Genomic DNA, 26,545 nt, shown 5'->3' on the forward strand with positions numbered 1-26,545 from the left:
GACTGCAACCTTGTTAGTGACCATTGAGTGAAATTGAGATCACATATCACACCCTGCAAAGGAGGAACAAGCCCACCTCTGCTGTTTTGCCACAAGGGGGGGTTGCTCGTCTGCTTGCAGGGCCGCCACATCTTCCTCACAACCGTTCATCCTGGCTGCCTTCCTGGCAGCCAAGCTTGCAATATAAGGCACACCGGATCTAACAAAAGATGACAGGCTCTCGGGGTAGTCTACTCGGTGTGTGTAGTCGTGGTCCACTGGCTGGATAATTGGAGACCGCCTCGCTGCAGTCACAGCCATGCCCATACTTTCTTGAAGAGCTGCTGTGCCACTCAAAATGGGAATGATGTCCTGTGCGTACTTGCCATTGCTTGGAGACCTGTCTTCTGTTTGCACCAGGAGTCGCTTGCACAAGACCATGAACTATGCTGTGGTTGGGTTATTATTGTACCCACTTTGTCCTTGAATGCAACTGAAGGAGGCTTCCCCATGGTCTTGACTCATTTTGTGGATCAGGATGTACTTGAGATCCCGTTTGACCAGCTTATCAAATATGGGTTGCCGTTTTAAGCTCTTCACAGCCATTGTTTAGGCTCTTCCTGTGTGAAAGAACACCTTCCAGCAAGCTTCATGTTTCCTTCTCAACGGTGCCTTGAACCACTTGGCCAGACAGTTTCTTGAGTTGAGCATGTCAGACAGCTGGTCAGAAATTCTCACGAATTTTGCTGTAGCAGTACTTGTTCCTTTGAATTTGGGCAACTTCAGATCAGTCTCGTAAATCTCCAGAGGATCAGCAACTTATGCACTTAGTGCCTGGACTGCAAGGCTGGCCTTCATGTCCTACTTTTCTCATTCATTTGGGCGTTTGCCAGCTCATTGCCCTCCTTTCATTGCAGTGCTTCCAGGGTCTTTATGTAGGCCCACTTCACATAATTGCTGTCATTGCCAAACAAATGACTGATGGTTGCTAAGAGATTGCAGTTGAGCTTTAGCCTTTTCTAGTCAGGTGTAGTTTCCCCACTGACTATTTTCCAGTCAGCATTCTTTTGGGCCTTCTAGTCCCTGTTGAGGAAAGGCGTACTATGTCATAATGTGGTTATGAACAGTTATTTACAGAATTTTTCTGCTTTGCTATGTCTTCCACGGAACTTGTTCGGTGTGTGGTATTTCTCAAACCATTCTCCAGTACAGTCAAACCTGGTTATAACAAACAGCGTAATTCAACGTGATTTGTTCGTTATATGAAGTATTTCGTTATAACCAAAGCCACTTTTAACGAACCTCAGTACCAAATTCGTTACACACGATGTCCTGAACAGCAGAGTGAAAACGCGCTAACAGAAGAAAAAATTTATCACTCACCATGAGTAAGCTACTCACAGAAATTTATTGCAGAAGAAAGCACACTAATTTGCAGTGGGCAGTGATTTTTGCCTGAACACTGCGCTTAGCTCCATCAGTGAGAATCGCATTTTCGACACGCGACATCATTTCCACGAACTCCAGTCCGCTTCCCTGTATTCCGGAGCAGTATCGGCGCAGTACATCGGTAGCAGCGAGGGCTTCGCGCAACGTCGGGCGGGACCGATCGTCTTCCGGCGGCGGCTCCTCGGTCTCCTCGTTGGGACCAGGCGCCAGCAAGTCAGCGACAATTTCAGAGTGCAGTGAACTCGCTGTCACTGCTACTACATTGTTGTCAAGAGCCAGAAAAATCCTCGTGGTCAACTTTTTTAGGCACCACGTCCGGAACATCAGCAAGTTCTCCCCACAGCGTGGCAATGTCACTGTCGTCTTGCACAGCATGCACTGCACTGACAACTTCTGCATCCTGTCGACACAGTCCAGCATGGTGGAAGCAGTTGCGGATTGTGAATTGCATCAAGTCTTGCCAGGCATGACTAATCATTTCTATTGCGGCCAGCAAGCAAATTAAGCTTGAACTCTTTATTAACCTGCACTTTCACCAACAGGCGCTCAACGACGCACTTCCTGTAGCCCCGCTTGAAAGCGCGGATGATCCCGTGATCGAGTGGCTGCAAAACCGCTGTCGCGCTGTGGGGGGGGGGCAGGAAACAAAGCTCGATGTCCTTGAGCGAGACGCCGTAGTGGTGCGCGGAACGGTTATCGAGGAGGAGGCAAATTTTGCGCCCGCTCGTTGCAAATTCCTCGTCCCAGTCACACAGCCAGGCCTCGAAGAACGCCCTAGTCATCCAGGCCTTGGAGTTGGAGTTGTACGTGACTATGAGTGAGGTGCACCCTTGCAGGCACTTAGGAGATTTGAACTTGCCAGTGACAAGTGGTCGGAACTTTGATGATCCGTCCACGTTTTGTCGTGAGAAGAACGGTGACTCGGGCCTTGTTCAATTTACCGCCAAGACACCTCTCATATTTTAGCGCCAAGGTTCTGCTCGGCAGCAGCTGCCAAAACAAGGCAGTCTCGTCAATGTTAAAAATGTTGCGCGGCTCGTATTTCTCTGTCACAGTACGCCACACGTCTTGCACCCACTTCTCAGTGCTTTTTGCATCCACTACTTGGCTCTCACCTGCAACTACCTTTCCGGTGATGGAGTAGCGGTCCTTAAAGCACTGAGGCCAACCACTGCCCGCCATAAACCCCTCGACATCCAGGATGCAGGCGAAATCTTTTGCCTTGTGTTGCAGCATGGGGCCAGAGACAGGCAGATTTTGCGCGCGAGCATCCAAGAGCCACTGGTACGGCGCCTTTTCCTCTACTTGGCCATAAACCGGCTTGTGGAGGCGACAGCCGTCAGTGTTTTGGCGCCCCTGCGCATTGCCTCTAATGGCCGACTTTTTTTCAAAATGGTGTTTAACGTGCTCCTCGGAATCTTGAAATGCGCGGCAACGTCAGCCTTCTTTTTGCCACGCCCAACGCGGCGAATTATCTCAAGTTTGTCGGAAAGTGGCAGGGCACGCCGCTGCTTCGTCGTCATCTTGCAGGATGTAGTGCCGGAATGTAAGTCAGTAGCAACATAGAGACGTCCGGAATCGAGCAGCACGGCTTGCAAATGCGAACAAAGAAAGCAGAGAAGATGCGGGAAAGCATCGCGGAACCGCACATGCGTAGTGGAGGGAGCCCCCCCTGGAAGCTACCGCAGAAAGAGCCTCCCCATTGCCCCTGCATTTCACGGAAGCACGGCGCAGGGACAGGCAGCATGGCACCTGAAGACAACCTGGAAAGGTCGTGACCTGGAACAGGCGCAGTAGCGTGTTGGCGGTCGTTTGACGATCGATTGCACGTGCTATCAGTATTGCGGCCCGGCAATGGCTGCCCAGAGATACTGGGTGCAGGTACAAAGGCGCGTTGGCGGGCGTTTGGCGAGCGATCGCACGCGCTGAGAGTTTGCTATATCCAATGTGTAGTTCGTTGTAAAGAATACATTTTACATGGATAATGATATCACAACTTCGAGTGTTCGATATAAGGAATAGTTCGCTCTATCCGAGTTTGTTATATTCGGGTTTGACTGTATGTCTTCATCGCTGCAGGTTGCAATACTGTACTCCTCAGTTTCTTTGTCGCAACCTGCTATTGATGTTAACTTTTGCATTTGACAGCTTTTTGTGAAACACCAGTTATATATGGAGTTACCCAGCAAACACAGAACCTCCTCGAAATCTCCTAAAAATAACCCATCGGCACATTTGTCATCTCCTCTGTTTCTCCCAAACCCTTCCAAGAAATGTCCCCACAACCAGCAGTGTCCAAAAAGTTGTATGTCCCAGGGAAAGCCCCTGTCAGCAAAGAAGTGGCCGGATTCTTCTCGATTAAAAGCAAACTGGTTTATTTGAGCTTAAGGATACAAGGGTAAACTTAACTGGTTCATAAATACGTAGTAGGTTCAAAGGATCTGCAGAGCTGGGAGGACCGTGCTGACGTGTCTAGTTTCGTCGGCGTCTCTCGTTCTCTCTCTCGGAAAATGCTCTCGCTTGAAGCTTGGAGTCTCGCAGCACGCCTGTCAACGGCTCGCGTTATGTCGTTGTTCTTCGCTTGCGTGATGCCGAAGCTTGGGAGATTTAGGAGTTCGGAGTACGAATGCAGGCGCGGCAGGCCTCGTGATCGCGTGGTTTTTGTGGCACAGAGTCGAATGTCTGTCTTGGGTCACGGGGTCTGTGTTTTGTCAGGTTTCAGAATGGATGTGCAGCTGATCCCCAGTCAGCGTGGCTCGAAAGCAGTCCCCTCCAGGCGTTGTTTTGCTCAGCGTTCACCTCGTGAGCTGAAAAGAGAGCCGGGTGAGGGGCGCCTCGTGGTCGCTGCGCAGGGGCGTTAAGTGTCTTGTGCTGGCGTGTTGAGTCCGTGTGGCGTGTAAGTAATGCGATCGCTGTCACCACTTCGCGCACTTTTGCGTGCGCTCCCAGACATCCTTAGAGCATGTGGGGGTAGCGGTCTCAGTCACAAAGGAGATGCCCTCGACTCAGCGTGGCAAGCTCTGTCGGAGACCAGCTACCAAGTGACAAGGGGGTTGGTCGTTTGGTGCCCAGCTTTCGCCGGTCGCAAGCCAGAGAATGGGTCGGAGCCAATGGTTCACAAAACAAAACAGTTTATACAGCAAAGAGACGATACAGAGGACCTCACAATCACTCGTACGAGCAGATACAAAGTGATTCACAAATAAAATGCAACTCGTGGAAAGTAACAATAGAGAGAGATAAGAATTCAACAAAATCTTTGCACCTAAAGTGCATTAACACACAGAGAGAGACAGACAAGCATCAAAACAGAATTTGTTCACCGGGTACTGCGACAGTCCGACGACCTGAGGAGCACGACGGGGCCGATCCGCAGACTGGCGCACGTTGCCTTCCTGGTCCGTGGCTGGTCGCGTGGTGTTAGATGTCCGGACCCCGTAGAGTATCTGTTACGGGTTCAATTGGACGTATTTTTGGAAATGTGGCGGAGAGTTTGAAGGATGCTTCACTCCCGCCATCGGTTGGCCCGGTATTGCACTGCCTCCGGGATCGGCCTTGTCTTTAGCGCGTCTTTACTATCCCATCTTTCAACTCTCCTACCATCTGCACGTGGTAGCGATTGTGGCTCGGCTTGAGCCAGTGAGCAGGCCTGTGCAATTTCCTTTTCTTTCTTCCTGGCAACAACAGACAGACAGACAGACCGGGAGTCGAGCGGGCGCGCTTCTCAGAAGCTTAAACGGCAGCTCGGGCTAACAGACAGCGGTTGAAGCCCCTCACTTATAGGCGCCGTCCGCGTCTGTTTGTTCTTCGCGCCAAGGCAGGTGGCACAAACACGCAGTTTAAACTGCACAAGCTCCTTTTCCTTCTCACGCCGGGCGCGCGACCCTATTGGTCGAGCGAGGAGACAGCCTTCGGGGAAATTTCTGGGTCCTTCTTCCAATGAGAAGACGCCGGCGCCAGAGCGAAGGGGAGAGGGTGTCCTGCTTATGTTAGCCATGTTGGGACCAGTCAGTGGTGTTATTTCGAACGGGTCTTCGTATCTTGCATCCAATGTAGATCTTGCGCTGATTTCGAGAAGAACGAGATCTCCACACTGGAAATGCGGCGTCTGACGTCTTTCGTTGTAGCGTCTCGTCATTTCTTCCTGGCTCTTCTCAAGAGAGTTTTTCATGTCCTGGCATCCCTTGGGCATTTCGTGCAGTCTTTGTGCGGCGTCTATTTTCTCCCCGATGATTCCAATGTTCAGTTCTCTGGGCATCTTCGGGTCGTAACCGTGCATGAGATAAAATGGACTTTGGTTGCTGAGGTGGTGCTTTGTGACGTTGATACCGAATGTCACCTTTGGCAGTTCCTTTTTCCAGGATTCAGAGTTGCTGATGACCTTTCGTAGCACTTGTTTTAGGGTTCCCATCATTCGTTCAATCATTCCGTTTGACTGTGGCCAGTACAGAGAAGAGTTTACGTGCTGAATTCCAAGTCTGTGGTGAACTTGAGCTGTTCGTTTGTTCACGAAACCTCTTGCTTGATCCGTGATGATGATGCTGGGGGCGCCGAATCGGGGAATCCAGCAGTTAGAAAATTCAAGTAGTGTTTCGGAAAGGTCCTTGGCACTGCTACTGCGTCCATGTACCTAGTTGCGTGATCGATGCATATTAGGACATAACCTTCGTTTCTGTCCAGGGGACCCAAATGATCGAGAGAAATGACAGCATTAGGCTCGCTCGGAATTTCTCTAGGGTTCAGGCACCCTTCGGCTTGTGTCGTTCGTGAGTTTAGCGCCTGGCAGGTGTGGCATGACTCGATGTAACGGCGGATGTCCTTCGCTATAGACGGCCACCAATACTTTCGTTGCACCAAGGCTTTCGTTTTCTCGCTTCCAAGGTGTCCGTTGTCGTCATGAAACACCGCCATGACACTGCTTCGGAGTGCCGCAGGAGCTGCCACTCTTCTGCATACACGTCCTCTTTCGATCGATTTTTTCAACACAATGTCGTCTTCGACTTCATAACTGGAGTTGCTAGTTCCAGTTCCGGCACGGAACTTTTGGCATTCGTGGTCACACTCTTGAAGTTCGCGTGTGCAACTATGCTTGCTCACGATTACGGCGAGGCAGGCGAGATTGTTGCGGGTCACTTCGTTGTCGCTGGGTTCGGTTTCCACCTTTTGCCTCGAGAGAGCATCAGCTGCAGCATTCTGTCGTCCTGGCTGGTGCTTGACATCGAAGTCATACTCCGCGAGATCTAGAGTCCAACGTGCGAACCGGCTGTTCGTCGCTCCCTTCTTCACTAGGTACGACAGACTGAAGTTGTCTTTGTAGCGCCATTCATTCGAGCATGTTCGAGTGCAGATCTCTGTCATGCTTATTCAGAGATCGACTTGCATATTCGACAACCCTTTCTCTTCCGTCTTGCGTTTGGGTCAGTATCGCTCCGAGCCCTGTCTGAGATGCGTCGACATGCACTTGTGTTGGGGAGTCTGAACGGAAGTTTGCCAGTAGCGGGGGATTCTTAAGTGCGCTCTTGGTTTTGTGTACAATTTCCTGGTGCGCGCTCGTCCAGATGAAGGGCACATCCTTGGAGATGAGCTGATGCAGTGGGTATGTGAGTTTCGAAGACTCGGGGATGAACTTGCGATAGTGATTTGCGAATTGCATAAACGAATACAACTTCTTGGCATTTCTTCTCTCAGGCTCAAACTTGTCTACGGCTGCGACTCTCCCTTCGCCCAGGGTTCGCCCTTCTGCGGAGATTACATAACCAAGGAATGAGATGTTGTCTCGCACAAACTGGCATTTCTTGATGCCCATCTTAAGGCCGTTGACGACGACTCTTCTTAGTGCCTTGTCGAGCCGTGACAGTGCTTCTGGAACTGCAGCTGCTCCCTGGCCGACATCATCCATGTATATGGATGTTCTTTTGAGGCCATCAAATGTGTCATGCATGACTCTTTGCATGGTCTGGGGTGCCTTGCAAAACCCAAAGGCCATTCGTAGGTATTCGTATTTTCCGTCCGGTGTGACGAAGGCGGTCTTGTGGATATCGTCAGGCTTTATTTGCCGACCTCACGTCCAAGGAGGTGAAGTATCTTGAGCCGTCACTCATGATGTCATTGATGACATCTTCCGTAATTGGCATTGGATACGGTGGATTAATGGTCTTTTCGTTCAGTTTTAAGTAGTCATGGACCATCCGTTGAGGCTTGGTCGGGTGGTGTGGCTGATCCACCACAATAGTAAGAGCACAGTACTGGCTCTGGCTAGGTCGGATGATCCCCTTAGCCAGGTAAGTCGTTCACCGGTTCCCTCATAAAGTGGCGGTCCGCAGGGCAAGATCTATACGGTCTTGGCACGACAGGAATGTCGTCCCTGAGTTCAGTGCTGTGCTCCGCGTGATCGCAGAGCCCAAGTGCATCTGTCTTCGTCATGAATGCTTTGTGATGGCGTTTCAAAATTGCACGGAGCTCATCCCTTTCGTCAGCGTCTGCGTTACGGGTCATTTTGGATACAGCCTCTTCTATCAGATAAGCGAAACCTTCGTCTGGACCAGAGTCTTTTGAGTTCAACCTTACGAATCCGATGTCGCTTGTTGGAGCATCGTCAGGGGGCGTGCGATTGCTGAAAGCTGTTATTAACTTCTCTCCAACACGGTTCATATCGTGTGCGCCTGGCGCATGAGATGGTGCTGTACGGGGACCAGGGTGACATCGTTCGAGGGGTGGAACGTGATGTCGACGTTCGTGGCACGGCACCAATCCGAACCTAGAATCAGGTCCATGGCACCTGGCAAGGGAGCGATCACGACCTCTTCGAGCCGCACAGTCAATGTTCCGATGGTCACTTCCAAGGCTGCCACGCGCGAAGGTCTGATGCATCGGTCGAGCACTTCTATCTTTTCGGGAGATGTCCAAGGTCGGGAGCGGACGTCGGGGCCCAAGGAGCTCTCGTTGAGGACGGACACGTTCGAGCCGCTGTCTATGCAGGCTCTCACCGGTCGGTATTCGACGAAGCCCTTTACGATGGGTTGTTTGTGCCGTTACTGCCTTGCGCCTTCGGGTGTCGAGCAACGCTGCGCGGTCAATGAGTTTGATGGCGCTGCTGCACGGTGCTGCACTGCAGCGAGGGGATTAGCCCAGGTGTACTCGTTGATTCCACTGAGAATCAGCGAAATTCTTTCTTCATTTGCAAGAGGGTAGGGAGACTTGTCCAGAATAGCGTTTTTCGAGTACATATACTCGACGAGGGTTTCCGAACTGCGCAGTGTCCGAGCAGCCTGCAGGTCCAGGAACTCATGCATTGTGAGCTTTCGGTTGAAATGCGCAGTGAAGGCCTGCTTCCAGGTTTCCCACGTCTCGTAAGCAATGCCGCAAGAACTGTGCCAGTCCTTCGCAGCTCCTTGCAGCCGGGTTGCCGCCGTCGCGAGCGTCAGTGGTGGGGACCAGTGGGCCAATGCAGCAACGCGTTCCACTTGCGAGATCCACATCAGTGCATTTCGTTGAGCACTACCGTCGTACTCGGGGATGGCAGACGCGGTATTGTTCATAGACTGTATCAGCACGGGCGAAGCTGGCGCTGTCATTCTCGTCAATGCCTCTGTCATCTGTAACTGTGCGCGAGTGACCATAGCCATAACTTCGTTCAGGCTTGGTGTACCCTCGGGAGCTGTAGAGGCGTCGTTTTCCGGTGAGGACTGAGGAGGTGTGCCGCGATTGGCGGTTTGTCGGCCCTTGGGTTGCTGCCGCGGCAGGGGCGCGAACTTCCTCGTGACGTTGGGAGGCCGTTTTGTGCCCAGTTCGTGTCGGCAGCTCGTGTCGTTGAGTTAAAAGCCGTCGTATTTCGTCTATCTTGGCCCGCAGCATATTGATCGCAGCTGGCGCCCGAGTCCGCTGCTCTGTGGCCATCGCTGTATGTTTCGTCCTGGCTGATCGTTGAATCGGATGATCCCGGCGGGGCCTGGAGGCAAGTGTTGTCGTCCAGGAGACGAGTCACAAGATCGTCCTTCCGGCCGGTGCACGGAAGCCCACGGGTTCTCAACTTGTCTGCCAATCGCTTCTTTTTCAAAGCGTAGAGAACGTGGCAGTCAGTCGATTTTACCGGAGACCAGATGAATGTTGATTCAAAGCTCACCGACGGTGTTCTGGTGCGCTCCGTGATGCCCTCTCTTTCGATGTGCATGGGAGGTTCCTCTGCAGGTACTGTTGGCTGCGCCATGTCAGCGAAGAAGTGGCCGGATTCTTCTTGATTAAAACCAAACTGGTTTATTTGAGCTTAAAGATACAAGGGTAAAACGAACTGGTTCATAAATACGTAGTAGGTTCGAAGGATCTGCAGAGCTGGGAGGACCGTGCTGACGTGTCTCATTTCGTCGGCGTCTCTCGTTCGTCTCTCTAGGAAAATGCTCTCACTCGAAGCTTGGAGTCTCGCAGTGCGCCTGTTGACGGCTTGCGTTACGCCGTTGTTCTTCGCTTGTCTGATGCCGAAGCTTGGGAGATTTAGGAGTTCGGAGTACGGACGCGGGCGCGGGCAGGCCTTGTGATCGCATGGTTTTTGTGGCACGGAGTCAAATGTCTTGGGTCACAGGGTCTGTGTTTTGACAGGTTTCAGAATGGATGTGCAGCGATCCCCAGTCAGCGTGACTCGAAAGCAGTCCCCACCACCAGCGTTGTTTTGCTCGGCGCTCACCTCGTGAGCCGGAAAAGAGAGCCGGGTGAGGGGTGCCTCGTGGTCGCTGCGCAGGGGCGTTAAGTGTCTTGTGCTGGCGTGTTGGGTCCGTGTAGCGTGTAAGTAATGCGACCGCTAGCACCCCAAAAGGTTAATACTCGAATTCTCAACTTTGGTTCTGTAAAAACTTGTGGGCTGTTCCTTAAATGCCTCCGCGCACGGGGTCAGTACATAGCCCAAGAGTGGGCTTCCTTGTCTCGGGGGTGTGCGAAGAGAGAGACCCACTGCGTGGTTCGAGCACCGAGCCGAAAGGGGTCCAGTCTGCTCTTGCCGCGCTCGTGTGCTCTCAATCCAGGAGAACTAGCACGTTCACAGTACACATATTTATTGTACAGACAACACAAGCACTGTATGGTACTCCTTCAACTACTGCGCACCTGGCGTCCACCGCCACCCGACAGAGGGCCGCAGCAGATGGTCGCGCAGACCGGTGCGGCGGGAAAACTCTGGTGCAAGCCGCGGCTGCCTCAGGTCAGCGGCAGCTGTTACTCGGCGGGCTTCGCCTGGCGCTCGCAGGTTCCGCAAGGGCGGTGCGCGAGGCTCTCGGCGTGTGATTTTAGGGCCCTGTACGACAAGGCACTCGAATGAATGTTGGCAAAGGCCTCGGGGGCAGCGAATAACGGTCGTTCACGTACCTTGCCGCTTGTGTCTGGCCCGTGTTCCGCCCTCGTCGCCCGCCTGTCTTGAACTCTCCCTCAGCCCCCGCGACTGGCCCCGGAGCAAGCACAGCTTTGCGCTTACGTCACGCCCCTGCGGCCTATTCAGAGGAGAAGGTAGCACGACACCGCGGAGCGTAGCCGGGATCCCCGCGCGACAGGAGGGCCCAGCGGGGGTAAGGCAGCATCCAGAGCCGTACCAGGCCTTCGTTAGCGGACAGGGTTTCGCAGGAGTCGAAAAGGAACAGCATAGGCTGCCCTCGAGACAGTGCGAATCCCCACAAACTATTCCTCCTTTTTCATGCAGCCTTCAGGTTTCTAAGCGCACATAATGTGCTAAAATTCAGGCACATATGTTAAAGATGGTGTAATACATCTGTTCACTGGTGTGAATGCGTGCTGGCTTGGCCGTTTTGCACTTACCTGTTTACGTGAAATGTGCAAGCACTTTATACACAAAAGAAATATTAATTTAAAAAGTCGCCCGATCCTTCCCATATAAGAGCAAATAGCAGCGCCATACAGAAGTCATTTCTGTTTACTAGCTGTGTTCTTTACATTTAAATGAATACAAACAGGAGACACATATGCATGTAGCATTCAGTACATAATTTTATTTATTTATTTATTTATTACAGACACCTCAAGGGCCCTTGGGTGAGGGCTTTACATGAGGGGTATTTATTTCAGATACCTCAAGGGCCCTTGGGTGAGGGCTTTACATGAGGGGTATGTATGTATTATGAATGTATGTAGCATTACGGCATCAGCATATAATGATGGTCACTTTTTTCTCTAGCTCTGAGAAATATGAAAAATGAAGCAAGAAAAACTTGGTCCAGGCTGAAAATTGATGCACCTTGAACAAACATTCTAAGGCCAACAAAAGCATATGTGCACACGCAAAAGCAAGCGCATGTAAAAAGCATCTTGGGTGACCAAAAAAAATGATGAGATAGGCATATGCTGTAGACACGTTTTCAGGCCATGGATTTTATGCAAGTTGAAAGCCCCCTCGCACTTAGAGACTTGCATGAACCTCGGAGCAAGCTGCAGGGGCGTGTTATCAAAACAGAAATAAAATCATTATAGTTCTACTAGGCGAAAATAAAAAAAATGTATCTAATCCTCCTTGACGACGTTGCCAAAGGAAACCCAGGGATGAAATAGAAGGCTGCAAAAGCTGGAACCATTAATTGAACACAGCCTTCTGTCCTGCGCCTTCTCACAGCACAGCGAACGCTCAAACATATGTGATCCTGTGAGTTCTAGTAATGATCTTGTGAGTTTTATTTTCTTGTGACTAAGTGTGGGCTTGAGACTGCTTAGAGCCAGATGGGAGGGGTGGACGTCTGGAGGTATCCGTAATGCGCTACACTGATGGTGCAACAGACCATGCATGCGGCACAGTCCGGCGTGGGAGGTAGAGCAGGCTAATCCATGGGCACTCTTAGCAAGAGCGTGGTGGGTGTCCGAAGGTCCTTCCCGCTTATGACAACACGCTGCAGTCGTCAGGCGGTGAGGAATGCAGGGTGCATGCTAGGAGCTGTCGATTACCACGAACTCCACCGCTGCGAACAGCGGCATCAGTGGGGCTGTGAAGCTGCGCAAAGGACTTGTGATGCACCCCCGCGGCATCAGTTCCAAAAGGAATGGTGTGGCCATGCCGAGGTGCGCAGGAAAGCTGCTGTGAATGCATAGCTGTGAAGTGCACGACAGCCCAGTGATGAGAACAAGAGCTGCCGTGCGCTGGGGCTTGCGTGCTAATGGTTGGGGGCTACGTGAATAAGAGTGTGCAAGGTGGCTTCTGTCCAGCGAGGAAGCCGGGTGAGCGACAGGAAGGCCATTACTGCACTTCTGCTATACAGCGGCGCAGTGAGGAGTGCTGATAGTCAGAGATGCATGCAGGGACTGCCGCTACAGTGGCCTAGAAAGGGCAGTGCAGCGGGCGCCACTCTCCAGAAACTACTGTGGCGAATGCCTCGCGTTTCATGGAGGTGCTCGTATGATCTTATCGCACGTAAGTGCTTTTCTTCAAAATTACTATTTGTAAGAGTTTATTTCATATTCTTTGGTTACAGCGAAGAAATTAAATGCAAAGTCCATACGGTAGATGCAAAGCACCCGCTGAAACGAACTTGGTGTCTCTGTATCCACCACTGAAATGTGGCTGGGGTAATAGCGAGCTTCCTGAAGTTTAGTACAACTTTTCACAAGGATATTGGGGAACTGAAAACTGTGCAAATTATTACCACCCAGAAGAACTGGATCGTAGGACAAAAAGAAGCTAATTACTCACCTTGGATGTCAAATTCATGCAATAATATTTGTGCAGATTGAATCCATCCATGGAATAAACAAATATGAGTCCTGCAATACGCCCACACAAGCAACTTATTTTCAAGAGCTTGAATCAGCTGCAGAAATTAACCAACACAAACACTGAAGCAGAAGGCGAAGAGGTAAACTTCAAGCAAATGGCAAAACAACTGCTTTAGTTTAAGAGACCACGCAAAGGAGGGGTGTTTACAAGGTTATGTTGCAAGAAAGAAACACAAGGACACAGTTTCGCCACATGCATGTATGTTAACAATCTGTGTAGGTACACCCTCCACATAGGTCAACCTTGAGCTTGAGGTGCTTGGTGGAGTTACGTTTCTTCACGAGATTTGATTTGTGGATGCCTTTCACAAAAAAATGATGCCTCATGGTGATATAAAAGCCTACAGTTCGCGGCATTAGGCTATTTACGTGGTCTTCGCATCCAACCTGTAGTGGAGCAGCTTTATGAATCGGCTGCAGAACATCCATAATGCTTTCACAGTGTAGTTTTCATGCGCTAAAGCAGTTCGTAAAGATGTCTTCTAAGTGTGTGATGAGCCCGAACAGTTCGAATGAGGGGTACACCAAGCCACCACGGTCGTTGTGCTTTATATATTCCGTTGCAGCAAAGCGGCATCCTTCCTGTGCCGGGACCAAAAGACGGTTGGTGCAAGACGGACACTTGGTTGGCAATACACACTTTTTTGCCACATAACCAGCAATGTGGCATATAAGCCTCGAGTCACTCCTGCTCACGGTGTAGGGATGGTACACAGGTTCTCCTGAAGCAGATGAAGGTGCCGTCTTGTCTGTGTAAGATTTTACAATGTCCACCAGTTTCTGTTTTGCAGTTTTATTTTGGTTTTCAACGCTGAGGAGAGAACTGATAGTATCTCCCTCGACATTGGCACCTGTAACACTGCGGGCGAGGTTGTAAAATGATAAGCAGTTATCTGGGAGCAGAAGCTGCTGTGGCGTTGGGTGCGCATTGCAGCCTGACGACATCCTTACCATGCTGAAAAAATTCTCAATCTTGTCTTGGCTGAGCCGGGGTGTCAGATCATAGCTGAATCCAGCCACTTTATTCAGGTAGCCAAGATGCTCAAGTGTGCTAGTAAGAGTCACCCTTAGCACCTCTGCAGTGGACACACTTGGGAACTGCTGTTTCTCCGCATGTGCCTCCCATAGACTTAGGAAATCAAGCATTTCTTTTATGACTTCCACGTTAGTAGAGGCTGGCCGTAGAGCTTTTGAGGCATATCTGCTAGTCATAACAGCTATAAACGATTTCATTCGTGTAAAAAATTTCTATGTAGCTGGAATGTTGCCAGAGTGTCTCTCAAGCCGAGTGTGGTACAAAAAAAAATGCCTGCAGTGGACAGTGTCAGAATAGCTGAAAGGCATAACTCGCTCTCATTTTCTCAAAATTGTTGGGAGCTAAGTGAACAGTGGTTATGCATGGCATCGCTTTCGGGGTTACAGAATTGCTGTCCAGTTTGAAGGCTTCTTTCACAAACTCCAATGAAACTAGCCCCTCAGGAGTGTTCAGTGAGGTTGTCAAAAGTCGGTTGCGAACGTTTGTCACCATATTAGGAAAATCAGGAAGGAAGTAAAGAAAGCGGCTGCTGTCAACAGGGTGCACAGTATTGCAGACCACTTCCTTCGATGAAACATATATGTAGAATTTTCACCACATCACTCTGTTCCATGAAGCTCCATCACAGACTAAGTAGTGCACGAATAGGCCAGCCTTCTCTGCCAAAACTGTAGCCTCCAGCACGATTTTGGCTAACAGGTCACCTCTGACATTCTCATGACTACCGAATGTTCCAAGCACCTGTGTCCAGCTGCCCACAAGTGGCACAAACAAGACGACAAGCCCGTGATTGCAGGGCAGTGATTCTTGGCCCTTAGGCGTGTGCTGCGCCAAATCTACAAAGCCTTCAATCTTGCCTTCAGTGCTCACAGTCAAGTGCTCAGGAAGCCTTATTTTTTCGATGACGACACTTCCATTCTGGTGCATATTGTCAAGTTTGGCTACTTTGGTTTATAATGCGCTCAGCATCTTTTCATTGAAGCCATAGCCAGTTCTGTAGCGAGCAGTGTACTTGCGTATTGTCGTTTCGCTTGGAAGTGCAAGGATGTTTTGCTTCCTCATGTACCGATACAACTTTAGGCTTCTTATTTTGAGCAAAATGCACTCCAGCATTTTCATTGTCGTATTGCATTCCACATAAACTCTTTTTTGCTGCTTCAAAGCACTATGTGATGGCAAGCTGCTGTTTTGGAGGTAGTGGTTCTATCTTTGATGCTAATGCTTCTTCAGTACTAGCAGAAGATTCATTTTTTCAGTCTCTGAATGTGTTCTTCAAGGCTTCCCAGCCTCAACAAGAGCCTCTTGTTTCTGCGCTTGCATTCTCTCAGCTTCCGCTCGGCACTTCCACAGGTGTTAGCCGTTGTTTTCCTACGCTTCTTCAGTCGTGACTGCCGCGTGAGAAGGGCCTTTTTTAAATACTTGCAGCTGATGCAAGGTGTTCCCTCCTTCTTCGCGCTTTCTAGGCACTTAATGCAGAAAACAGACCCACACATGAACTGTATTTGGCCTTGTAAGTTTGTAGTCAAGTTGCTCAACAAGGAATTGGGATGAGCAGCTGCTCCTTTACACAAGTGCAGTGCGCACACTTGACCCAGAACGGTTTCCACATCCTGCATTGTAGTTTGCCGCCTCTCCTATGAGCTTCCCGAGCACAAACGTTCTCGTGTTGAAAACACCATTGCTGTTTACAGTGAAAAACACTGCTTTTTCTACGCTGTCCTTCCCTGTGCCGGCGTTCTGGGAGCAAGACGTAAAACACGCACCTCAGCGTTATGTAGCTCATGAAACGTCCAATATTTGTCAGGCATTCATGGCTTTTTCCTGGGCACGGCATCCTCTGCAGATTTCCTGTTCCTTTCATTTCTTTTAGCAGGCGAGCGCTTGCTTAAGTATGAGGCAATATTCAGTAGAATGGTTGGAACAGCATCCTGTGTGAGTGTCGGGATCCTGCGCGGAATTCGCACCTCTGTGCCATTAATATAAGGAACATAGTCCCTGATGATAAAATGCTTTCAAAATGCAACTCACAAACAGCATAATCAGGTGTGAGTCTCCTGTCGTCTCTGCGAGGGTTGTGCTCCCACATGCTTCTTCACTCCAGTTCGGCAGTGCTTTGAATAACGAGAGTTTGGCTGTTTGCTTGATCCGGGAGTATCCTGTGTTGCACCCCGCCATTGCGAAACAATGGTTCAGGAATTGCTTCTGAGCCATTCGGGCGTTTTAGTAGCCAACATTCACAAAAAAAAAAAAAGAGAAACACCGCCTAACAAGCACAGTGGACGTCCACTCCCACGTGCAGAACGGCAATCACATTCAAGATTTGTCGACTGCAGCGCCGCCGCTCCGTTCGCCACCAGCAGTGTCAAGCTCCTCAATGCGCCGCCGCCTCCGCCAGCTGCACTGCCCCTTCTAGGCCACTGTACCGCCGCATCATGTTGATGTTGGGCAGCAGCAGGGGAACCACTAGAAGACGGGCACGCTGGTGATCGCTGCTTCCAGCGGCTCGATGAAAACTCAGACCGCTGTCGCCTGCCTGCCTGCAGTATGGAGCTGACTGCCCACGTGCACGAGAAACACATGCGCCGAGAGAGATGCGGGGTTAACTGCTTCCTTTGGCTGTTCGGACGAAACTGTTTGATCTCTCAAAATGATGAGTGCAAGAGTGAAACCTCCTCACTCCGCAGCTTGTGGCGGGAGGGAGAGAGAGCGAGCAGTCGATTTTTATTTCTTGTTGAAAATCATGGTCCAGAAACATCCCCATGTACCTTTCTGGGACCAAAATGGTGCGATTCGTTTTTGTTACTGCTTATAACACTTTTAAAGAAACGTTTCTAGACCCTTGGTGGGAGCACGTCGTTTTTGCTTGTGTTTCTATGTCCTTCCTCTGTGGTCTAGAAACGTTTAACAAATGTTGGACTGGGACATTCCATCTTTTTTGGGCGCACATAGGGAGGTATGTTGCTTGCTGGGTATATATGGAAGCCATGGCGTGATGTTTTAACGCCATTTCAACACCTCCAGAGTCAAATGGTCAAAATGTATTTGCATCAGTATGATGCTGCCATCCATTGGGAAGAAAAAGAAATAGCTTGTCTACAGGCTGCACCTATTCAGATCTAATGGCGCTGTTTTCACTACAGAAATGGCAGGCAAAATGTCAGGTTGGGCAATGTTTGATTGTTGACCGTATGCTCACTTTTCCACTGTCGGGTAGCACCAGACAGATGACTGGAAAGTGGTGAAGTGAATTTTCCTTTCTGGTTCTTGACGATTCAAAGAAGTAGCAACTTGCACTGTAGGTGCGTCCTGTCCGAGACAGTGATGAAGGACAACGAATTATGAATAACGACACTTAGTTAGAAAACAAAAAAATTAACTGAAGTTTATATACAGAACTTAAAATATCTACAGCAAGGTAGAACAAAAATGATACGTGGATCTGGATAGCTAGGCATAGCCGAAGACCTGCACCTCAAGCTGTGTTCTCTTGCTGCATGCAAGGGAACCTTCAGGAGTCGTTCCGCAGGCCTGCACAAAAGGCATCGCCATCTCTCAAGACCTGCTGGCCGCCATTCACCCTGCTATGCTTGTCATTTCCACAGCTTCCTTCGATGCCGTGCAGCGCAAGGCGCACCAATGCTTCTATGCCACCGGGCCCCTTGCTACTAATGGAATTATTGCGACCGGGCGCTGACGCCTGAACAGTCTGTCTGACACATGCCGCGTGCGTACGCCAACCTTTACAATTGACATGTTTTATGTATTCAAGTTTATGTACACTTTCTTGTTAAGGTCACAAAGATTCTCAAAACATGTTGAAAAGTGCTCAGATCTTGGTCATAGGTCTGCACCACGACCGGCTTTATTACTTAGCGACCTGCTCACTACGCCGGCTCCTACGGCGGCGCGTGTCCACGTAAATATCACGTGACTCTTCAGGAGGGACGGCGCGCCACAACAGGTGGCGCCACAAGTTACCCTCATTTGGGCAGCGCCCGCCGTACGCTCCTGCTGTCGTGTGGCCGGTAGGCCGAGTAAAACCGCATCGTTTTTTAAGCACGCACCGCAAAGACGTGTCAGTACTCATCAGATGCAATAATCGTGGCCAGCTTTCTGTATACAGTGGTAGTTACGAGCGCAAGCTGTCAGCTAACACGCCGGCGTCTTTGGCTCATGAGCGCGCGAGAAAGGCGCAGAAGCCGGCATCTCGCGCTCGTAGCTTCCCCTTCATAGCCACAAAAAGCTGTACCCGACTAGAGGCTGATACTGGTAATATTTTTTTTTTTCTCAGAGCAGCAGTTCTGCAGTTAAAATAAGCTCAGAGTGATGCTACTCGAGCGGCATTTTTTTTTTTTTTGCGCGCACAGCTGCGCAGTTTCAACACAATTCCTTCTGCTCTGTACTTAGCTGCATCCCAGGGCGAAGCCGCGCTACTTTCCGCCAATTTACGATCAAAAGCGCGATATGTACACTTCTTGTTTTCAGGAGCGTTCACCCGATTGTTAATCATTTCAAGACGCACTCTACATGAAAAATGAATAAAACCAAACTTGTTTGGCAGACACAATAGCCGGTCGTGGCCAGAACTTTATTCTTACACTTTTAGGACCTTCCGTGATTTCGGTTTGGCACTGATCACTTTTCGTTTGGCGTGCTCTTCAGTCAGATCAGAGGCAAAATTGGACAAAAATGGCCTCATAAACTTGTGGACAATCAGCTTTAGCAAGGCCATTCTGTGAGGCCCTGTGGTGTCCTTCGAGCACACAAACAGCGGATTTTTCGCAAGTGATGGGAGCACAAGGTCTGCAAACTTCTTAAGCGGCCTTGGCCCCCTAACAAGCACAGGAGCCACACTTGATGCAGCACCTTCCAGGCGGCTGACGAACCCTACGAAAGCCAAGGTAGGGTACGACAGCCCTCCCCGGTCCATGCCTGCTATGATGGCAGTAGTAGTAGACTGAGATGCTGGTGCCCGCAAATTAATCAGACAGCCCTCACATGCAATGCAGTCCTGCACGGCTCTGACCAAGAAGCCAGCAATCATTGCCAGTGTGCTGGCTCGAAGGCTTCGTTGAGGGGCACCTGAAAGAATGAAGGCAAATTGGAACTTAATGACACTTACTCTGAAAAATGCTATTGGCAGCATTTCAGTCCTAAATAAATGTTTTGCAAGCACAGTGCCCAAATATTGGTAATAGGTCCCAATTTTATGCAAACAGATAATTTGTCAATGGCTATATGACTGAGCTGTTTAGGCAGGAACATTTTTCGGAGGTCACAATTCAGACGCAGCCAAGTGCCGAATGAACGCTGTCCCTTCCTCTTGGTCGAAGCCTCAGCCGTTGATCCCCTCGTTCAGGCCCTAAATGTCATGTTGTGACAGCATCTGAACTCCGTTTTAAATTAATATCTGTACTTTTCTGAGGATGATAGAAATGGCACCAGGCCTTCTAGCTTCTCACTTTGAATTTAGAAGCTGCATGTACATTTAGCCTACAAAGCCCAAATTATTAAAGGGTTGTCCCGGCATACTTGGATAGTGCTCCAGTGCACCGAGATGTGGGAGCAGAAGCTTCTTGACAGCACTGTCGGAAGTGGCCTTCACAGGAATGGGAAACAGTTTAGACGACTTCCCCAGGGAGCCCACCACACTCCCAGCATTGGCACTGGATGAAGTGTGGATGATTCCAGTCACCAAGATTTTCTGCAGAGATGATAAGGCTGTGTAGGCGTCGGTTTGGTCATTGCAACCATTCAGTTGTCTGATAGTCGAAAACAGTGACTCTACATCGTCACTCGAAAACTTAGCTGTGAGCACAAAATGAAACCCGGACTTCAAAAGGAACCTTGTGCATAGCACTGTCGACATGCTGGTCACTCTCAGTGCCTCATATGTCTCATCAGACAGGAATTCCATCTTATATGATATGCCTTCTTTCCATTCCATGAAGTACTTCAGAAAGTCATTTTCTAGCCATGAAAGTCTGAAAAAGAAAGGTTTGCAGAGTAGTAAATTAGCGCAAGTCACAAGAAAAGCAGCAAAGACCTCTTCAGTAGCTGTTAATAAAAAAAACCTGCTTTCCATTAGCTCCACACTAGAAGCCGAAACTTGAATACACTACAAATCCATGCTTTCAACTGTAAAATACGTCGATGGCTGAGTGGTCATGGTTCTCGGCTGCTGACCCAAAAGAGGTTGGTATGATCCCGGTCATGGCGTTTGCTTCTTGATGTAGGCAAAATGCTAGAGGCCTGTGTATTGTGCCACGTCAACATGTGCTAAACCTCTGACGTTTCAAGTTATCTGCAGCCCTCCACTACGGCGTCCCTCATAGCTTGTGTCGCCTTAGGATGTTAAACCTCGAAAACCATAAATTAGCAAAATACGGTGAGCATAAACACTGCCAAAACTAAGACACACCTCTCGTCTTCTGCAGAGTAAAACGGCATCCTCAAGGCATCTCTGCTTGTCCAGTGGAGAGTGGTGCTCTTAATATTATGCAGCACCAATTATTTGTGCACAAATTCCATGAATTCTACTGTTGGCAGGCAGTCCTCGAAGCCAGGAGCTCCAAGGCTCTGTCCATGCTGTTGTAAAAACCGCAGGACTCTGGTGACCTAAATGAGGATAAGAGTCAATGATGATCATTATTCTAGTATAGCTAATCACCCTGCTTAATGCTCCGAAGTCCAGGAGGAAAAATGTTATTCAGTGCGTGCGGTAACCCAGAAACTGATCCTTTACATTTGAAGCGTGCATCTTTTGCACAGCCAACAAACTATATGCTTGCATACTTTACCTGTGGCGAAAAAACCTGGACAGCCCTGTTCACATTCATTTTTTCGAAATTTGTCGGCCACAGGTGCTTCTTGGTCAGGCACCTCACCAATTTGAAGGCACCCTGCTTTTCCTGAATCTCGTACAGCAGTTTGTAACAAGGAGAAACATTAGTCAAGCTTGAATAGCTAAAGCAGAAATGCCATCTGTATACCTTAAGAAGTCTGGAAGGATGAATTTTCCATTTCTTCTGAGTAGTCTCTTCACTTCAAGGAACTGGGATCTGATGTTTTTCATTATGTGGCAATAGTCAAAAGACAGGAAAAGTTCACGATCTGAATCCAGAGGGTGCCTTAAAAAAATTACATTCACAGAAATCAGCCTAGCTGTGGTAGAAGTTCTAAATGACATTCTTACAATGAAGGCATGCACCTTTTTGAACTAGCATTACTTACTCAACAACAGGTTGTATGGGGCCACCCGACAGGTTCGAGAAGAACTTGGTGTTGCACTTGTGGTTATCTCCAACAAGGCGTACAACTTTGAACCCCGATTCTTCCACACACTGCATTACCTTTAAGGCAAGAAGCTGAAGTTGCTCTCCTGACAAGGCCTTTGTGAAGTAGTACCCTACTGGGAGCCTAGAGGAAAACAATAGTTGCATCTGGAAATGAGATTCAAGCCACATTTCTGTCTTGGATTAGCTAAAGAACTGCTAACCCAGGTGGAATATTAATTACCTGTAGTGGGTAGAGAGTCCTACGAACACAAAGCACAAGAGATGAGTTGCCAGTTGGTCGTGAAGCCCGAAGTCTACTTCTGCGCCTCCCAGGTCAACAAAGCCATGCACAACATCTGACTGCTTTTGGTAGGAGGTAGTTTGCTTGAGGGACATTTCGTCCATCACCAGGGAGCCAAGGCGTGCCTACAAATGTCATGTCAATATCCAAATGTGACAGGATCCTTTTGATATAAAGAAGAAATATTTCACCTGCTCAGAATGTAGTTTTGCCTCCATGTGTAGACGTTGCTTTATTAGTGACGACACCACTTCTCCAGTGCATGCACCAATATGTCTCTTCAGTGTCGAGCGGCTTGGCAATGACAGAACCCCAGTTTCTCGAAGCAGATTGTATGCAGATGGGGACTTGGCGTGCCATACGACACAATTGCGGATGGTTTCCTCCCGCCACCGACTTTTCGGGTTGCTCAAAAATGAAAGCTGTTCTTGCAGGAAAAGAGCCTTTGCGTCATCTTCCTGCACCTTTTCCTAGAAAAGAATGGTATTCGTTAAATAATACATGCAGATTAACCTGAGTACTCAAGTTAGTTCTCAACACCATACGTACCTGAAGAATTGTGAAGTTGGACTTCTTCATAGCTGTTTCTGTCCTTTTAGTCTGCTGTCTAAGCACAGAAATTTCAGCCTGCAGTTCATCCCGCTTTTTAATGAGTCTCCGGCATTTGCGCTTCAACGTGTTGACTTGCTTTAAAAGTTTATTCATGCGTGGAAACGTCAATCTTGTTTGCACTCCGTGCACCATTGTGGTCACTTTTGTGCTGAAAGTGGGCTCAGGGGAAACATCAGGTGAGGACTGTTGCACAGACTCAAGTGAGGTGCCTTTTGTAGATGCCACTAATGCATCCAGAGAGAGTCCTTGAGGAATTACTTCCAGTTCATGGCTGTCAGCTGCTTGCACCATAGTGGTAGTGGCTGTTGGTATTACAGAGGGTGCTGGAACCTCTGCCATAGTGACCGAGGTCTCAGCTACAGAGCCATCAGTCATATTTGCATCCAACCTGAAACATGGACATTATATTGAGGTTTTATTTACGTAGAATGTAATTATTGGAAGAACGCAAAGGAAAATTATTTTTGTCTACAGGATTTTTAAAAGCCACTGAATTAAGCTAAATTTCTTGATGAAGATAATTTATAGTTAAAAATCGCACTTGCCTCGCTGCCTTGGCATCTCTCCCTGTGGGCAAAGCCGGTTTTGCAGGTTTACGCTTTAAAAGACGCCTCTCCTTTTTAGCCCACTGCTGCAGGTACGTCGGGTATTGGGGAAAAACCGACGGCGCAGCGTCTGGCTTCAGCTTCCTTATCTTCAGGCCTTCTCTGAAGTCGCCTTCTTTAAAGTGCAGGCTGCAAACTTTACTGCGGTCGCTCGGAGTCCATAGCGCTTTGCCAGGTCCTGCAAATTTCCGTCGATTGTAAAGAAAGCACAAAAAGAGAGCATCGACTGAAACCCTGACGCCGCGGAGTGCGCACTGTATGCAGTATGGAGTTTTGCAGTTGAGAATACCAAAGCAAAAATGACAGGAGAGCAAACAAAGGTAGTCGTGGGGTCAACATTTATAGCACAAAAGAGGCCCGCTGACTATGACGCATTCCATGTGAAGCGTCAACATTGTGGGTGTATTTTTCTGTCGTCACAGCCACGTAAAGATATAAATGGTTCCCACTGCTTACCTTCTGCTTGGCGAGAAATTCTTTTGAGCCACTGGGTCCGCAGTTCAGTCACAGGAAACTCGTGGAATGTAATTCCCTTTGCTGTGCGCCCGCTTGATTTGCAGAGCGGAACGCAGCAATACACCATCGCGGGCGATGATTTTCAGCGCCTACGAAAGCTAAAGGCTGTCAGATGTAATTAAATTCTTAACACGTATGCTGGCAGCAAGCAGAATAGCTGGAAATACGATGCGCACACGCGCCCAAAAACACAGCGAAGAAGCCGCGACTGCTACCGATACGCCAGCCCGCATTCGGCGTGGGGGTAAGTTGTGGCGCCACGGAGAGCAGCGGCGGTCGCGCGAACTAAGAATGAACTAAACAAGCAGTAAAAAATCGGGGGCTATGGAGGCGGCGCTGGTAAGCAGGTCGCTAAGTAATAAAGCCGGTCGTGGTCTGCACATAGGAACTTCACCATGGTGATGTTTGATGAAGCGCCGTCAAGCGTCAGTGAAACGTCAGTGCTTATTGGCGTTAGCTTTTTAGTACTGTTTCACTTGTCTGGCCCTCTCTGCTTCTTTCAGTGAATCAACTAAAGAGATACCCAACTGGTAATTAAGCCGCAACTTCAAGCTGTGATGCATGCAAACACATGCATTCTTTTCTTCAGGCAGCGTGTCATTATACATTCCGGTCCCAAGGTCCACATATCCAACCACTTTATTGTCCACAAGCTCAACATATTTTGATTGCCATGTCATCGACAATCAGGGTATAGTCGATGTCTTCGTGCGGGCTTGGACAAGCTTTTCCGAGGAAGATAACAATTCAGTTATGAAGTGATTATGATGACTATGGATTTTTATGGTGCAAGGGCGTCTATGGCCAAAGAGCGCCATGGCAAAAGGTATTTTTTGATTACTCAAGGTGGAGTCAAAGACCCATTTAGAAGCATTTCAGCCCTTACTAGCCGAGCACCAGGCCAGGGGAAAGCTTGCATCCATTGTATCACCGGTGGCTACCCGGCGGCATTGGGGATCGAACCGTGCAGCTCCTGCATGCGAGGCGGATGCTCAACTACTCGGCCACCGCTGCGGTGAGTTATGAAGTTGGGGTCCCATTGTTGAAATGTACCACTCTCGCATAGCGTGCTCTGCTGGCAGGGCTCCATTGAACATACTCGTAAGCTGATGGAGAATAGAAGTGCAGCATTGACGTAGAAGCATGCAGTCCGCAGGGGTACGTGCCTTTCTGGTCTTTTACCTCCCTGTTGAATCAAATTCTTTAGATGAGGCCAGTTGGGAAAGAGCACACACTCACCATGGTGACAGAGTAGGCCCCTCTTGCATCCCACACAGCAGTGGCCCTGCAGCCATATTAGGATTGCTCCTTCTGGATTCACCGACCTCTCTGTGTTGAACGGTGCAAGCAACCGATTTTTGCATAAATTGCATTTTGCATAAAGGCCATGAAGCAGCTTAAGAACAGATAGTTCAATACTATTTTCTGGTAAAAATAAAAGCCGTGATAATACCTACACAGGATTGGATGAGTTATGGCTAGTAGACGTGCTGTCACTATATGTCTAGTACCTGAGTAAAAAAAAAAGCAGATAGGTGACGTCTCTTAAAATGTGTTTACTGAACTAAAACTTCGTTACTATGTAGTTGGCAGTGATGCAGAAAAAGTACGCACTATCCAGTAGTACACCTCAACCCACTACTACAAATTTGCAATTGTTCACCCTCTGAAAGCGAAGAAAAATTCAGGCACAGTGAATTTTTCATGAATACGCATGCGTGCAGTTTATTCATCTCCTGCCGACCCTTGAATGCCAGCGTTCTGTTGGGCAGAAGTAAGCAGAAAAGCGCAGACTCACAAAATTGAAAACATCTTCCGCGGCTTAGTTGGCTAACCCTTGTTGCAGCTGCCCATACTGCCATTATTCAGCACCCTTTTTGTCTTAGTGCACAGCCTCTCTGCACACCACCCTCGCAGTTATATTGTAGCATGCTTTAAACATAGCCACCTAACCGTTACTTCTAGAAAAATCTGCATTTCGGCTGGGCTGTAAATGAAATGTTTCTGGTTTTTCGGTGTGAAGGGGTCCATTGACCGGCAGGTTTTGTGATCTAGCTTTAAGCCACAACCTCAAAGCTTTTTTCATGTTGGGAAAGGCAGATACCCCCAAGCGGCATCTAGATATTCCTTGCAGTCCCGCTTTTCAGCTTCCCCCTAACATTCCAGATGCTGCACACTGCTGTTAAGGGCAGCTCTCATGCACACGCTATTGCAGTCTTCGTAGTTCCATTTTCAATGTGATGAGTGACGTCCACCTTCACTGTCAGCACGCGATACTTCGGTCGAGTAGGTTTTGTCATAGTGCTGCCCGTTTGCACACACACTGGCACAACAACCGCTTTGCATAGCACCATAGCCCACAACAAATGATGCCACCACCTTACTATGGTGCCACAAAACGTGCTTTGCACCACGCCACACAATGGCTTAAGGCCGCAACACATCAACAATGCAACTGCACATGCAGTCTAAGGTCACATGAGCTTGGTAAAGTGATGGTGATGGGAGAAAATTTTTGCAAATCATGGTTGCAGAGTCACATAACTCAGCAGTGACTTGTAGTCGTACCTCATGTCTACACAGATTTTGCATTTGTCCTTGCCCCTGCTTGCAAGGATTACACACGTGTGATCTCACTTATTTATTTATTTATTTATTTATTTATTTATACAAAATACCCCTAAAGGCCCTCAATTTAAGGGTATTACATAGCAGGCGGGGGGGGGGGGGGGGGTACAGGCAAGTAATCAAAAGAAAGAAATAAATAATCCAAAAATTCAAGAAACTACAAACAAAAACAGATAAAAGCATGCGGATTCTTGGAATAAAACTACAAAACTGACATAATTAAACATTGAAGCATAAATGGCAAGAAACAGAAACATTAACACAGCTGCAGACAGTAAAGTTAATACAAGTTATACAATGTCTATCCACAGCGGCATAAAAAAAAACGAGAATCATCAATAACTGAAATAAAAGACAAAAACCTAATGCACTGGTAAGTTAACAATGT

General features: G+C 48.8%; 2 pseudogenes across 1 annotated transcript; one reads left to right on the forward strand and one right to left on the reverse strand.

The window, feature by feature from the left end:
• Positions 1–4,364: 4,364 nt before the first annotated feature.
• Positions 4,365–22,736, reverse strand: LOC144121603 (uncharacterized; annotated as a pseudogene). The gene is made up of 9 exons (XR_013312646.1): positions 22,346–22,736; positions 21,737–22,266; positions 21,452–21,637; positions 21,209–21,348; positions 21,019–21,146; positions 20,640–20,836; positions 19,751–20,202; positions 11,495–19,300; positions 4,365–11,442 (listed from the first exon to the last, which is right to left on the reverse strand). The product of XR_013312646.1 is annotated as an uncharacterized LOC144121603 (transcript).
• On the forward strand, positions 4,816–4,991 carry LOC144122234 (U2 spliceosomal RNA; annotated as a pseudogene).
• Positions 22,737–26,545: the final 3,809 nt, after the last annotated feature.

This window comes from Amblyomma americanum, chromosome 2 (assembly GCF_052857255.1).
Source record: "Amblyomma americanum isolate KBUSLIRL-KWMA chromosome 2, ASM5285725v1, whole genome shotgun sequence".
Classification (NCBI taxonomy): Eukaryota; Metazoa; Arthropoda; class Arachnida; order Ixodida; family Ixodidae; genus Amblyomma; species Amblyomma americanum.